The sequence below is a fragment of the Equus asinus genome, chromosome 30, assembly GCF_041296235.1.
Source record: "Equus asinus isolate D_3611 breed Donkey chromosome 30, EquAss-T2T_v2, whole genome shotgun sequence".
NCBI classification, from domain to species: Eukaryota; Metazoa; Chordata; class Mammalia; order Perissodactyla; family Equidae; genus Equus; species Equus asinus.
Window position 1 is genome coordinate 14,186,423 of NC_091819.1, and position 14,121 is coordinate 14,200,543.

The window sequence follows — 14,121 nt, forward strand, 5'->3', positions numbered from 1 at the left end:
CTTTCAAAGCTCCAACCTCAGAAAATTGTCATTATTTAATCTGTCTGGCAGTACCATAGAAAACCCTATGAGTAAAGCTTGAACTGGCTCTGAGTTTGCCCAGTGGAAACAGTCTTTTCTCTGGGGATATTTGTTGAAAACAATTAGTGGCAACTGCTTAACATGGCAGTTGCCTAAGGTAGCAATAACAGTTGGGGAAAACAAACCAAAAGTGTTAAAAGGAAAAGCTGAGGAATGACATACTCACAGGGGGCTTTTCAAAGCTCTGACATATTCCTGGGAATCTAGAAGACCATGCACATGCAAAGGGTGATGTGTATGTCCAGAGATATGTGCATTCCCAAGAGAGACCTGAGAAGAACCTAAACTCTCACCTCTGCTTGACCTTGTGGCTCTGTAAAGCAGGAGGTAGTGACTAAAGAAGAGTACTAATCTACCTGGCTGAGTGTTGAAGGCATGGTGCAACACACATACAGAGACTTCAGAAAAGAGTGAAAAACTCATTGGTTCTAGGAATTTAAGAAATTTTCTGTTCAATCATTAGCTGAGTACTATGCTAACTGAACAGGGATTTCAGTGGCCACATATGACAAAAATATAGACTTTACATAATTTGTTCAGGGAAGTCACTAAACAAGCAAACAGCAACAACAATAGCAAATAGCAGCAACAACAAACCCTGGGAAAGGAAAGACTCTGATTTCCAGATTCACAATGTTATATTATTTAAAATGTCCAGTTTTCAACAAAAAATTATAACACATGCAAAGATCAAGAAAGTATGGCTAATACACATTTGGGGGGAAAAGCAGCCATAGAAACGGGACCAATTGTAAGACCACGTATTAAACTTACTGGACAGACTCTAACTCAACCATTTAAAATATGTTCAATGAACTAAAGGAAATCATATCTAAAGAACTAAAGGAAAGCATGCCTCAGCAAATAGAGAATATGAGTAAAGAGACAAAAATTATAAAAATGAAAAATTCACTAAAGGAGCTCATCAACAGATACAAATGAACAGAAGAAAGAATCATTGAACTTGAAGATAGGTCAACTGAGATGATCTAGTCTGACGATTAAAAAGAAAAAAATGCAGAAAAATGAACAGAGCCTCAGAGACCTGTGGGACACTATACAGTATACTAATGTAAGCATAACTGGAATCCCAGGAGAAGAGAGTTAGAAAGGAGCAGAAAGAATATTTTTAAAAATAATCACTAAAACCTCCCAAAATTTGGTGAAAACTGTTAACCTACACATCCAAGAGGCTCAATAAACTCCAAGAAGGATAAATTCAAAGAGATCCACACTTATATATATATCATAATCAAACTGCTGAAAGACAAAGAGAAAACTATGAAAGCATCAGGATAGAAATGACCCATCTCATACAGGGGATCTTCAAAGAGATTACGAACAGATAATTCATCAGAAACCATGGAGGCCAGAAGGCAGTAGGATGACATATTTAAAGTACTGAAAGAAATAAAGACTGTCAACCAAAAATTCCCTTTCCAGTAAAACTATCTTCAAATATGAAGGAAAAAATATTACATTCCCAGGTAAAAACTGAGAGAATTCATGGAAGTAGAGAATTCATGGCTGCTTTATAAGATGTAGTAAAGTAAACCTTTAGACTGAGATGAAAGGACATTAGACAGTAACTCTAATCCACATAAAGAAATAAAGAGCACCTTTAAAGGTAACTACATAGATAAATATAAAAAACAATATAAATGTATTTTTATTTGTAATTCTTTTTTTCTTTTGATTTAAGAGACAACTGCATAAAGCAATAACTATAAATCTGTGTTGATGGGCATCTAACAACACAATTTGTATGACAATAACAAGAGGGAAGGAAACAAAACTATATAGGCACAGATACCTTACAGTAATTACATTAAATGTAAATGGTTTAAATGCCTCAATAAAAAAGTAGATATTGGCAGAATGAAACAATATCAAAACCACAAATACGATCCAACTATATGCTTTCTACAGGAGACAAACTCAAAGAAACAAATAGGTTAAAGGTTAAAAGATAGAAAAAAATATACCACATAAACACATCCCAAATAACCAATGAGTCAAAGAAGAAATCTCAAGAACCAGAAAAATCTTTTGAGATAAATGAAAATGAGTACAAAATATATCATACTTTATGAGTTTCAGGTAAAGCAGTGATTCAAGAGAAATTTATAGCTGTAAATACATATTAAAGAAGAAAATTATTAAATCAATAATCAGCTTAAGAAATTAGGAAAAGAAGAGGAAACTCAACACAAAGCAAAGAGAAGGAAAGAAATTACAAAGATTAGAGTACACGCAAATGAAAGAGATAATATAAAACAATAGGGAAAACCAACAAAATCAAAAGTTTGTTCTTTGAATGGTCAACAAATTTGACAAAACTTTTCCTAAACTAACCAAAAAAAGAGAAGAGAAAAGTTAAATTACTAAAATCAGGAATGAAAGAGGGGACATTCCAACTGACCTTATAGACATGAAAATATTAATAAGGGAATTCTATGAACTGTATGTCAACAATTAGATAACCTAGATATAATGGACAAATTCCTAAAAAGACATAAACTACTGAAACTGACTAAAGAAGAAACAATCAGAATAGAGAGATGATAAGTAAGGAGATTAAATTAGTTGTAAAAAATTTCCGCAAAGAAAATTCTAGACAAGATGCCTTCACTGGTGAATTCTTCTAAACATTTAAAGAAGGAATAACACCAATCCTTCACAAGCTCTTCCAAAAAATAAAAGAGGAAGAACACTTCCCAACTCATTCTGTGAAGTCACCCAACTCTGATACCAAAACCAGTAGAGACATCACAAGAAGAAAAGTTACGGATCAATATGTCTTATGAATATAGGTGCAAAAATCTTCAACAGATTACTAGTAAACATAATCCAACACCATAAATAAGGATTATACACCATAAGCAAGTAGGATTTACTCCAGAGATGCAGGGCTGGTTCAACATGTGAAAATCAAATAATGCACAATATTGATAGAATAAAGAACAAAAACCAAATCATCTCCATAGATGCAGAAAAAGCAATAGCCAAATTCCAACACTGTTTCATTATGAAAACACTCAACAAACTATGAAACATGGGAACTTCCTCATCTGATAAAGGGCATTTATAAAAATCCACAGCTAACACCATACTTAATGGCCAAAGAGGAAATGCTTTTCCCCTATGATCAGGAACAAGACACGAATGTTCATTTTTGCCACTTCTATTCAACATTGTTCTGGAGTTACTAGCCAGGGCAATTAAGCAAGAAAAAGAAAGGTTTTCCAGATTACAAGGGAAGAAGTAAAACAAATGTGTACAAGGAGAAATTTACAAGATGTTAATTACACAATTGTACAAATTATACAAAGAGAAAACAACCTAACTCTTAACATGGGAACAAATAAATAATATATGCTTTTATTCATAAAATGGATATTAATAGAGCAGCTAAAATGAATGAACCATATCTCAAAAAAATAATTCTCAAAAACAATTTTTACGGAAAAGCCAAGTTGAAAATATACTAAGAAACCACTTAGGTAAATTTTAACAACATGAAGATAACAACATACATTACTTAAGGATACTTACATATATATTAGGTTGAGTCATTTGAAATAATTAATATTTAGCCATTTTTAATCTATAAAAATGGCAATTTTATATGGTTCAACCATATAATAAAAGTATAAAAAAACATGAGAATGACAAATGTAAATACAGAATAGGAGAGGAGGATCTTTAAATTTAAGGATTTTTTAAATTATTTTAATACGTTTTGAAGATGCCAAGTGAAGAAAGTGTATCAAGGAAGGAGTGATCTCAAGTCTGTTAAATGATGTTGATGGGTCCAGTAAGATAAGAACTTGAAAGTAACTATTAGATTTAAGATGTGAAAGTCTGTAGAAATCTGACATGCGTAGTCGAAATGCAGTGGTGACCTAAAGCCTGACTAGCTGATAGAATTGGAAAAGAGGAATTAAAGACAGCATTGTTGGCAATACTTTGGGGGAGATTCACTTAAAAAGAGAAATCAAGAAATGAAACAGTGGCTGGTGGAGGAAATGGGATCAAGAAATTTTTTTAAAGGAAGAATAACAGCATATTTCCAGGTCCTTAAAAATATTCCATTAATACAAGAAAATTTTACAATATAGGAGTAAATGGGGAAAAACGCTAGGAAATAACTTGGGTAAGATCCAAATTATATGACAGAGGTGGGTAAATACAGCAGTGGGAATCTATAGAAGTTCTTTTATGATTCGTTTTAATTTTCATAGTGATGTAGGACATAATATCATCAGCTGAGAGTCAGGATAAGGAGTAAGTCAGGATAAGGAGAGAACATATATCTAACCATGTACACAGTTGTCATAGGCAGGGAAAGTAAATGGACGAGGGAAATATGGACTGATTGCAGGGCAGCTTAGGGGCACATATGAGGTCTATGGTCATAAATTTAAGGCATTAAAAGTCATCCTGTTTGGGTATATTAACTAGTCCTGTGGCAATATCAAGGCAATACAGCAAGTGAGAAAAAAAAAGCAGGAGAGTCAAAGTGTGTACAAGGAAGTGATTATAATATTTGGCCGTGAAACTTAGGCTGAGTAAGAAAAGACAGGACACATCAAGGGAGTGAGGGACAGTGGGAAGTTGTTTAGATCCGTTGATTGAAGACCCCAGAGAAGTTGAAAGATTACTGGATTAAGGGTAGTAGAAGGTACAGCTGATAAAGGCAAGCCTATATCTAATGGAAAAGGGAAAACCATGAAATTTATATGCTACACAAAGTAATTAAAAGATTGCTCTGGACAGAGGCAGCTGCTAGGAAACACTGAGGTGAAAAGCAAAGATGCTGCTCAGCATAATCGCATGATCACTAGTGAGCCAGATCTGACTGCTACATATGTAACAAAAAAAGTGAAGAACTCTCAACGTGTTTCAGTTTTAAATATTGGCAGGAAATAGATTTCAGGCAAACCAAAGAAAACAGAAGTAAAAGTTTAAAAAGTCAGAGGTAGAGTTAAGGCCCACAAAAGCCAAAAATCTCCAGGAAAAATTAGAAGAAGAAACTAGAAGGCCAATACTCGAATTCTACCAAAATAATCCTTGGGGCCAATGGGTATAGAGACTGGCCACAGCTGAGAGAACCTAGAGGGCTGCAGAGATAAAGCGTGGAGTTGGTCAAAGAAAGAAAAGAGGTACCTATCAGATGTTACAATAACAGTTAAACTTGTGCTTCTGATGGAGATGTAGCAAGTTGCAAGAGACCATCACTTTGCTATCAACCTAATGACCAAAATAAGCCAGATAAGCTACAAAATCATTTTTTCAATCCATCAGAAAGTAGAGGACAGAAAGAAATCTAAATGAACTAAATTCTAGAAAGCAACAAGTCTTTTATAGGAGACATGAGACCCAGGGCTGCTCCCATCCCTATCAGAGAGGAAAGCAGCCACAAGGAGGCTGAATGACAGATTAGGCTTCCGAAGAGCGCCAGCTCCACGGTGAGTCTGCACCCATCCTGACTCTATTCTCAAATACCTGAAACCAGTGGGAACTAAATAATATGAAAACTGTCATGAAGGCCACATCCAGATCAACTTCAAATCGGTTTGATGGTATTCTTCTCCTACACACTTCTCCCCAACACACACAGACACACACACACAGTCCAGAGGCCTGATAGAACAAGCAGTGCTCCTTTCTCTGGAGGTAAATATTATTTACTTCCATCTGTTCCATTCTTTTATATAAAATGTCTGGCACACAATAATAAAAATATTTGAAGACACATGAAGAAGCAAGAAAATGTGGCCCATTGTACAGAAAGGAAACAGCCAATAGGATGCAATGCAGACATGGCCCAGATTTTGGAATTATCAAATAAGGATTTGAAAATATCTAGGACGAAAATACTAAAAGATCTAGTGGAAATGGTGGCAATATGTGTGAATATATGGGGAAATATGAGCAGAGAGATGGAATCTACAAAGAAGCAGCCCAATGGAAATGCTGGAAATGAAGAGTATGATATTAAAAATGGAGAATTTTCTAGATAGGCTTAACAGCAGATTAGATACAAAGTACAAAGTGATCAGTGAATTTCAAGACAATCCAAAGAGAAACAGGAAGACAAACAAAAAATAGAGAAGACAAAAAGAAATAAACAAAAATGTGCTCAAGATCTGTGGGATAATATCCAGTGTTCTAACATAAATGTGATTGAAGTCCTAGAGGAAAAGGAGAAAGAAAACGGAAAAAAAGAAAGAAAAATTTAAAGAGGTAATTATCAAGAACTTCCAAAAGTAATGAAAGCATCAACTTACAGAGCCAAGAGTCTGGTCAAACCTCACCCAGGATAAATACAATGAATTACATGCAGGCACAACATACTCAAACCACTAACGTCAAAGAGAAAATCTTAAATTTACATGGAAACATCGACATGAATGATGGCTGATTTCTTACCAGAAAAAATGAAGGCAAGAAGACAATGAAACAAAAATCATTAAAGTGCCGGAGAAAAAAATTGCAATATAGAATTCTACATCTAGTGAAAATATTCCTCAAAAGCAAAGATCATTTAAAGACGTTTTGACTAAAGCTTAGAGAGTTTGGTTCCCACCAACTGAACCATAAGCAATGGAAAAAGAAGTTCCTCAGGCTGAGGAGAAATAACATCGGGTGGAACGCAGGACCTAACGGAAATATTGAAGAGTACCAGAAAGGGCTAATCTTTAAAGAGAGAAAGAAATTATTTCATGGAATTTACCTATACAAAATACAGCAGTTTTAAACATCTAGTATGTCGTTGCTCCAAACTGAACATTCTTTTCCTCTGCCACCTTGGAAAATTTTGATTTGGAGCCAAAAAAATTGAATAGAGCCCCATGACCATTATTTTAAAATACTTAAGTTTCACAAAGCCAGTAAACTTAATATCTAAATTAGCAATATTAACATTAACATACGTGACAGCAAAATTTTGAGTACCTAATAGGAACCATGTATATGTTATTCATAAGTTTTACAATTACCTTGAAAACTATGTATTATAAAACGCATTTTACAGATGAGGAAACAAATTAGGAAATTGGACTGAGAACTTAAATTCTTTGCCAAAGTCACTTGGCTTTTAGGAAGCTGAGTTGGGATACAGATCCAGCTCTCTCTGATTCTAAATTTCATGCCTTGATTCTCAGGCACTAATTATTGGAGCAATAATAATTTGTACGTACAAGGAGTTAAATGTCCAATGAAGATTTGTATTTCCTCAACCCATGTTAAATTTAGAGTATATTATACTACACACTCTTGCTTTTTTCATGTAATAACACATCAGAAACCTGTTGCCATGTCTACAAATAGATACATTTCATTTCTCTTAATGGTGCACACTTTTCTTTTGTAGGTATGAATTATGATTCTATCAATTTCCTTCTGAAGTTTTTAACTAGTTCCAATCCTTTGCTCCTTTAAATAATTCTACAAGGAACATTTCTGAGTACATATTTAAGGCCTTGTCTAATTATATTCTTGAGATAATGTCCTGCAAGTAGAATTCTTAGATTAAATAGCTTTCACCATTTGTACTTTCCATAGTTAGCCAGGTTATCCTAAAGTCTTTCCAACGTTAGTATTATCTCTTTTTTATTCCTTGCCAAATGAAGTACAAAATGATAAGCACTGTTTGAATTTTAAATTCTCAGTTTATTAGTCAGATGTTTCAATAATTTCCTTTAGTGTTTCTGGCCATGGTATCGTGCTAATAAAAGTCTTCAATATGCCAGGATTATAGAAACTTTACTTCATTTTCTTCTACTCTTTCATGGTTACATATTTTACAGTTAAATTTTAATTCATCTGCAGTTTTTATTTAGTATGATTTTATTTAGTATAGTATGGTTTAACTGATCTTTTTATTTTTGGAACATAGCTGGCCAATTGTGCTGACAGCATTCCTAGATATCTCTTCTGTGGTAATCTGAAACACTGACTTTATCTGTAATTAAACCCCTCTATTCCTGTATGTGCCTTATTCTCATACTCTTCTTCCATTCCGTTTACCTGTCTTAATTCATCAATTTCCATAACCTTTCTATTTCTTTTCTCTTTATCTAATTCCGAAAAAAAATTTTCTCAGAAAAATTTTAGCATAATTTCACCTGAACTAAAAGGAAAATGGACTCCTTACCTAGCTCAGGTTAGACATGTTAACCCATGGACACTAGTAGAAATTGAGCAGTATTCCAACTCCATTATGAAGAAAAAGCAGCTGGATTAAGATACAAAATACAGGGGTCAGCCCAGTGTTGCAGTGGTTAACTTTACACTCTCTGTTTCACTGGCCTGGGGTTTGCAGGTTTGGATCCCAGACATGGACATATGCACTGCTCATCAAGCCATGATGTGTCAGCATCCCACATAAAATAGAGGACGATTGGCACAGATGTTAGCTCAGGGCAAATTTTCCTCACCACAAAAAGAAAAAAAAAGATACAAAACACAGAAGACATGGAAGGGGAGTTGGAGTTATCTTTAGATGATTTTTTTTCTACCCTGTGTATTCATTTTCATAGGTACACAATAAATGTTCATTGGTTCCTTAATCATCAATTACTTTTTTAAGAAAAAGCTACACATTTTTAAATGCATAATATAGAATTTCCCATATTTAAAGAGAAATTATAACTCTGTTGATAAATGAGTTCAGAAATAGCTCTGAAAAATTTTGCTTCACATGATTTTGCTTTGTTTTGTTTTGTTTTGAGGAAAATTGGCCCTGAGCTAACATCTGTGCCCATCTTCCTCTACTTTATACATAGGATGCCTGCCACAGCATGGCTTGACAAGCAGTGCATATGTCCATGCCCGTGATTTGAACCAGTGAACCCCACGCTGCCTAAGCGGAGCACGTGAACTTAACCACTGCACCACTGGGCTAGCCTCTGATTTTGTATTTTTAAATACAAAATTTGGAGGACTGTTGTAGTTTGTTACCATGATGACTTTAGAGACTCCTTACAATTACACGTCTGCTACCACACCTCTCCTAGGTTTTACACCCAACTGGAGGCATTGAAATAAACCTACAACGGAAGAAAACGGTCTGAAAGGGGACAGACACATCTTGGTTGATGTGGATGGTCTAAGGTGTTTCTATTTGTATATTTAAAAATCAGCCTGACCAAATCAGATTATCCCATCAAAAATTAAATGGATACATATCCCATTAATATGTATACAGGGCTCAGTGAAAAGCATTCATTTGTTCCATTGGTTAATTTCCTAACAGAGGCAAAGACACGGACTGCAGCAACAGAAAGTGTCATTGGCAACATATTTTTCTAGAAAGTTATGCTAGTTAAAAACGAGACCCAAAGAAAAAGCTCTATAGCAGCCAACACTCATGTGAAAAGTTGTTGCTTCCTGGGTGCAGAAACAGAGAAACAAGTTAAGCCTAGCCAGAGAAAGAAATAAAAGCCATCTTGATCTCCTATAGGCCTTCGTTTGACGTGACTGTGTCTCAGGCAGTGTCTGTTCCAAAGCAGAGACAGCCGGCCTGGCACTGCATGAGAGCGCCTTTAATTCAGCTCGCAATAATCTCTTGCACAATTACCTCTCCTGAGCGAAACCATCTTGGATATGGACAAAAGTATGGAGGACAGCGACTTAATTTTTTGATTAAAAAAAGGAGCAAGCGAGAGAAAGAAAATGATTTATAATAAGTCCATGGGAACATTCTGTACCTATCTCTTTTCTGATTAGAGAGGTGGCATGGAGCCTGGCTCATTAGGCAGAAGTAATGAGCCAGTCTATATGCCATCTCTAATTAGAGAAAAGATACAGTAGGTACAACTGTACCTATAAATTGATAGAATAAAGATAAAAATTATTTTTAAATATCTTTTCCTCACGTAGCTCACTGATACTCAGAATTTAAGGAGAAAATTGTAATAAAAACTAAGTAACATTTGAAAGAAACCCTTTTCCAATGATATGTTTTCTAATCAGAAGATAAATTTTTACACAGTATAAAAATGAGTATCATATTCAGTCCACACTGTCCTTTTGAGGCATTAATTCAACATTTAGTATACGGAAGTGGAATAGAAGTAAGTCATTTCAACCCCATAGTGCATAGTAGACAAATTTACAACACTATCAAGTACTTTGAGCAACATTTGGTGCAATAAAACACTTTTAGAAGTACTAATGGGGATTAAATATTGAAATAAAGCTCACAAGATTTAGTGTGTTATTAAGAAATTCTGCATTCAGAGTGCTTTATAAAATTCTTCAATATTCTAATTACTTAAACCAAGTTCCTAAATGTATAGATTCCTTAAAATGTTACTTCTTCATATAGGTCTAGCTTGATCAAAGAGCATACACAAATTAAAATAATAGAGTCATTTATAGACATTCTTTCTTTTGATCTCTCAAGAATTCTATGGAAATTGCTTCACAAATTTCTTATTCTGTCTCACAAGAAGACAGATGTTCAAAGAGGTTAATAATAGCTGCCACTTATTGATCTTTACTATATGACAAGCAACATATTCTAGACATACATTATTTCATATAATTCTTATATCTCTATAGAATTATTTATTAAAACATTATTTAATAGATTTGAACCTTAAGACTTGAAAAAGATACATATTTGGATCAAAGGCACACACTAGATTGGATTCAATTCTGGGTTTATTTGACACCAGAGCTTGGAAATTTCAGCACAGTGTTTATAATGTGTTTTGAATATTAAAAATATACACTTTCTTTCTTTAAACTAGACACATGTCTAGATAACTCAGGTCATAGGGGAAAGCAAACTGAAATTTTACATTATTTCAAAATTAATAATAATAATGCCACCTATAAATATCTCTATGACAACTCTAAAGTCAGGGCCACTTGTGCATTTATTGCAAACATTTGAAAAGATTTGAGCGCATACTATGTATCAATGATGGGATTGTATAACTATTAGAATTAAAATTTAGCAAGGTCATTGGACTTAAGGTCAATATAAAAACTGATGATATTTGTGTATAATAGAAACAAAACTAGAAAATGAAGTCTAAAAACAATCCCAAGCATAATTCTCTGAACAAAGAACCAGAAACACAGCACTAAGTCTTAGAAATATCAGTGAGACCTCTATATTGAAAACCAAAAACGTTTCTGGGAGAAATGAAGGAACACACTATGTTCATGGATTGGAAGACAATATTGTGTAGATTTCCATTCTCCAAAAATTGAGTTAATGATTTAAATTTTTTGTGAAAACTAGCAAAATTTTTGTGAAAACTGCTTCTAAAATTCATGTAATACAAAACAATCTTGAAAGAAGCAACAAGCTGGAGAAATTAAACACTTCTAGATATTAAGACTTTTATGAAGCTACAATAATGAAAACTAAATTTTTGATTCAAGTATGGGCAAACAGATCTTTAGAACAAAATAGAGAACTTAGAAAGATACCCATCTTCATGCATACAGATAGAAAATTTGCACCAATGTTACCCCTGCCAAGCAGTGGAGAAATGACGATGAGTTTAAAGAAAATGTTTCTAGATCAATTAGATATTCAGATAGGAAAAAAATAAATCTTGACCCGTACCTCATACCATGGTCAAAAATCAATTCTAGATAGAACATAGGCCTAAATTTGAGAGGTAATATAATAACACTTCTAGAATAAAGTGCAGGAGAATATCTTCATGATATCAGGATTTGCAAAGATATCCTAAACAGGACATAAAAAGTACTAAGTATAAAATAAAAATTAGTAATTGGACTTCTTTAAAAGTAAGAAACTCTGTTGATCCAAGAATATCATTAAGAGAATGAAAATGTAAGCCATAACCCAGAAAGTGATATTTGCAATCCGTGTATATGTCAAAGAATTCATGTTCAAAATATTGAAGAGCTCCTATATATCAATAATAAAAAGACAGACTATCCAATTAAAAAATTGGTAAAAAACTTAAATAGGTACTTCACAAAAGAGTATATCTACCTGATCAATAAGTACATGAAATGTTTTCAATATCATCAGTCATCAGGAAATACACCACACCCACTAGAAAGGCAAACAACAGTAACATGACAATACTAAGTGTTAGTAAAGAGGAGGAACAGCTGAAATTCTCCAATATTGCTGCTTGGAACATGCACTTTAGAAAACTAAAGTATTTCCTAAAGCTAAAGAAAGAGCAACATACAATATAGATAAATCTCACAGGCACGGTGCTGAGCAAAAGGAATCCAACACAGAAGCACTTTTGGCTTAATTTAATTTGCATGAGTTCAGGAATAGGCAACACTAACCTATGGTGACACTATTCTGTGTTTACTTTTAGAGCTGGTATTCGCTATGGGTCTTTGAGATACAGGAAATGTTCTATAACTTTTTCTGGATGAGAGTTACACAGCTATATACATGGATTAAAAATTTGTCAAGATGTGCCCATAATATTTTTGTATTATGTTGTATGCATGTTATGCCATCACTAAAAATTTAAAATAATATTTTTAAATTTCTATAATGCAAAGTTATTAGGCTATCTAAAAACTGGAAAAACACGTGCAACATAATATTCTTGACATTAGAGAGCTTTTACATATAAATAAGAAATTCCAGAGTGTAAATATGGGCACACAACATGAACAAAGAATTCATAAGTGAAATGTAAATGATCAAGGCATATGTGGAAGGCTATTCAAACTCACTAATGGCCAAATAATTCTGAGGCACCATCCAACAATATTGTCCAATGAGACAAATGGCAAATGTGAAAAAAATGGGTAATTTTCAAGGTCAGTTGGTATTTAAGGAAGCAAGTACTTGACTATATTTTTAAATAAGGTTGTACATTTTCACAACCTTTCTGGAGGTAGTCTGTTGTTATGCGTTAGAGTAATCTTTCTAATATGTTATTAAAATATAAAGTGGCCATATACTTCAACCTACCTATTCAACTTCTATAGATTTATGTTAGGGAAATAATTATAATAGTATTAATACATTACATATTAATATGGCTTAGTATATAGAAGTCACAGTTATGCACTTATTCAACAAATATTGAGCAACTACTGTGCACCAGATGCTGGAGAAACAGTATGCTTTTCAAGACATATTTGATTCTTACAATATAATTGTAAAATCATCATTATTATCATCAATTTAAATTTGAGGTAACTACAGTTTAGAGACATTATAAAATTGTTCGAGGTCACATGGCTAGTAGGGGGGAGATGGAATTTGAACTCAGGGAGATCGACGCCAAAGCATAAGGTCTTAAGAAACTGTACAATCAGACAATTGTTCAAGTGCCCATGTTTGTATGTGTATATGTTCATACTAGAGAAGAGAGAGAGAAAAATAGATACAAAAATACAGCTATATGTAGTGTTTTCTATGTAGAGAAAGAAAAAGATACAAAAATACAGATATGTGCAATGCTAATAACGTTGAAATACTAGAAATAACCTAAATGTCCATTAATAGGAGGCTGTTTAGAAAGGTTTTTGTTACAGCTATACAATTGTACACAATGCAACCATTTTGAATGAGAAGGCATATTGACATGAAATGTTTGTCATAATATTTGGAGGGGAAGTATTTATTTTTAGAGGGCTCAGAGAAAGCATATGTATTATAATGTCATTTTTGGAAAATTATTATATTTATAACCATGTCTCTAGATATATGTACTAAAATTCTTGTAGGGTCTAAAAAAGTTAACTATCTATCTACGAAGGTAGAAAAATGGAAAATCCTTTGTATTTCATAATGCTCCGTATTGTTTGGATTTTCTTAAAATGAGCATTATTTAATAATATAAAATGATATTCCCATTTTAAAGTGTAGACAATTTATAGACCATTGTGCTAGTTATTTCAAGATAATTTTAAATTCAAATTCTGTTCTTTTTAAGATGTAATGTATATTATCTTCTTAAACTATATGACTCATTTTTAGGGTAAGAAGATAGGAACACCGTAAATCCAGGTTATTACATGTTGAATATTATTTCTCAGATTCTGTCTAACATTCTACGT

The 14,121-nt window shown here is 33.4% G+C and overlaps 1 protein-coding gene across 1 annotated transcript in view; it reads right to left on the bottom strand.

The window, feature by feature from the left end:
* The window catches only part of USH2A (usherin), a 743,449-nt gene that overhangs the window by 666,506 nt on the left and 62,822 nt on the right, over positions 1-14,121 (bottom strand). The window lies entirely within an intron of this gene.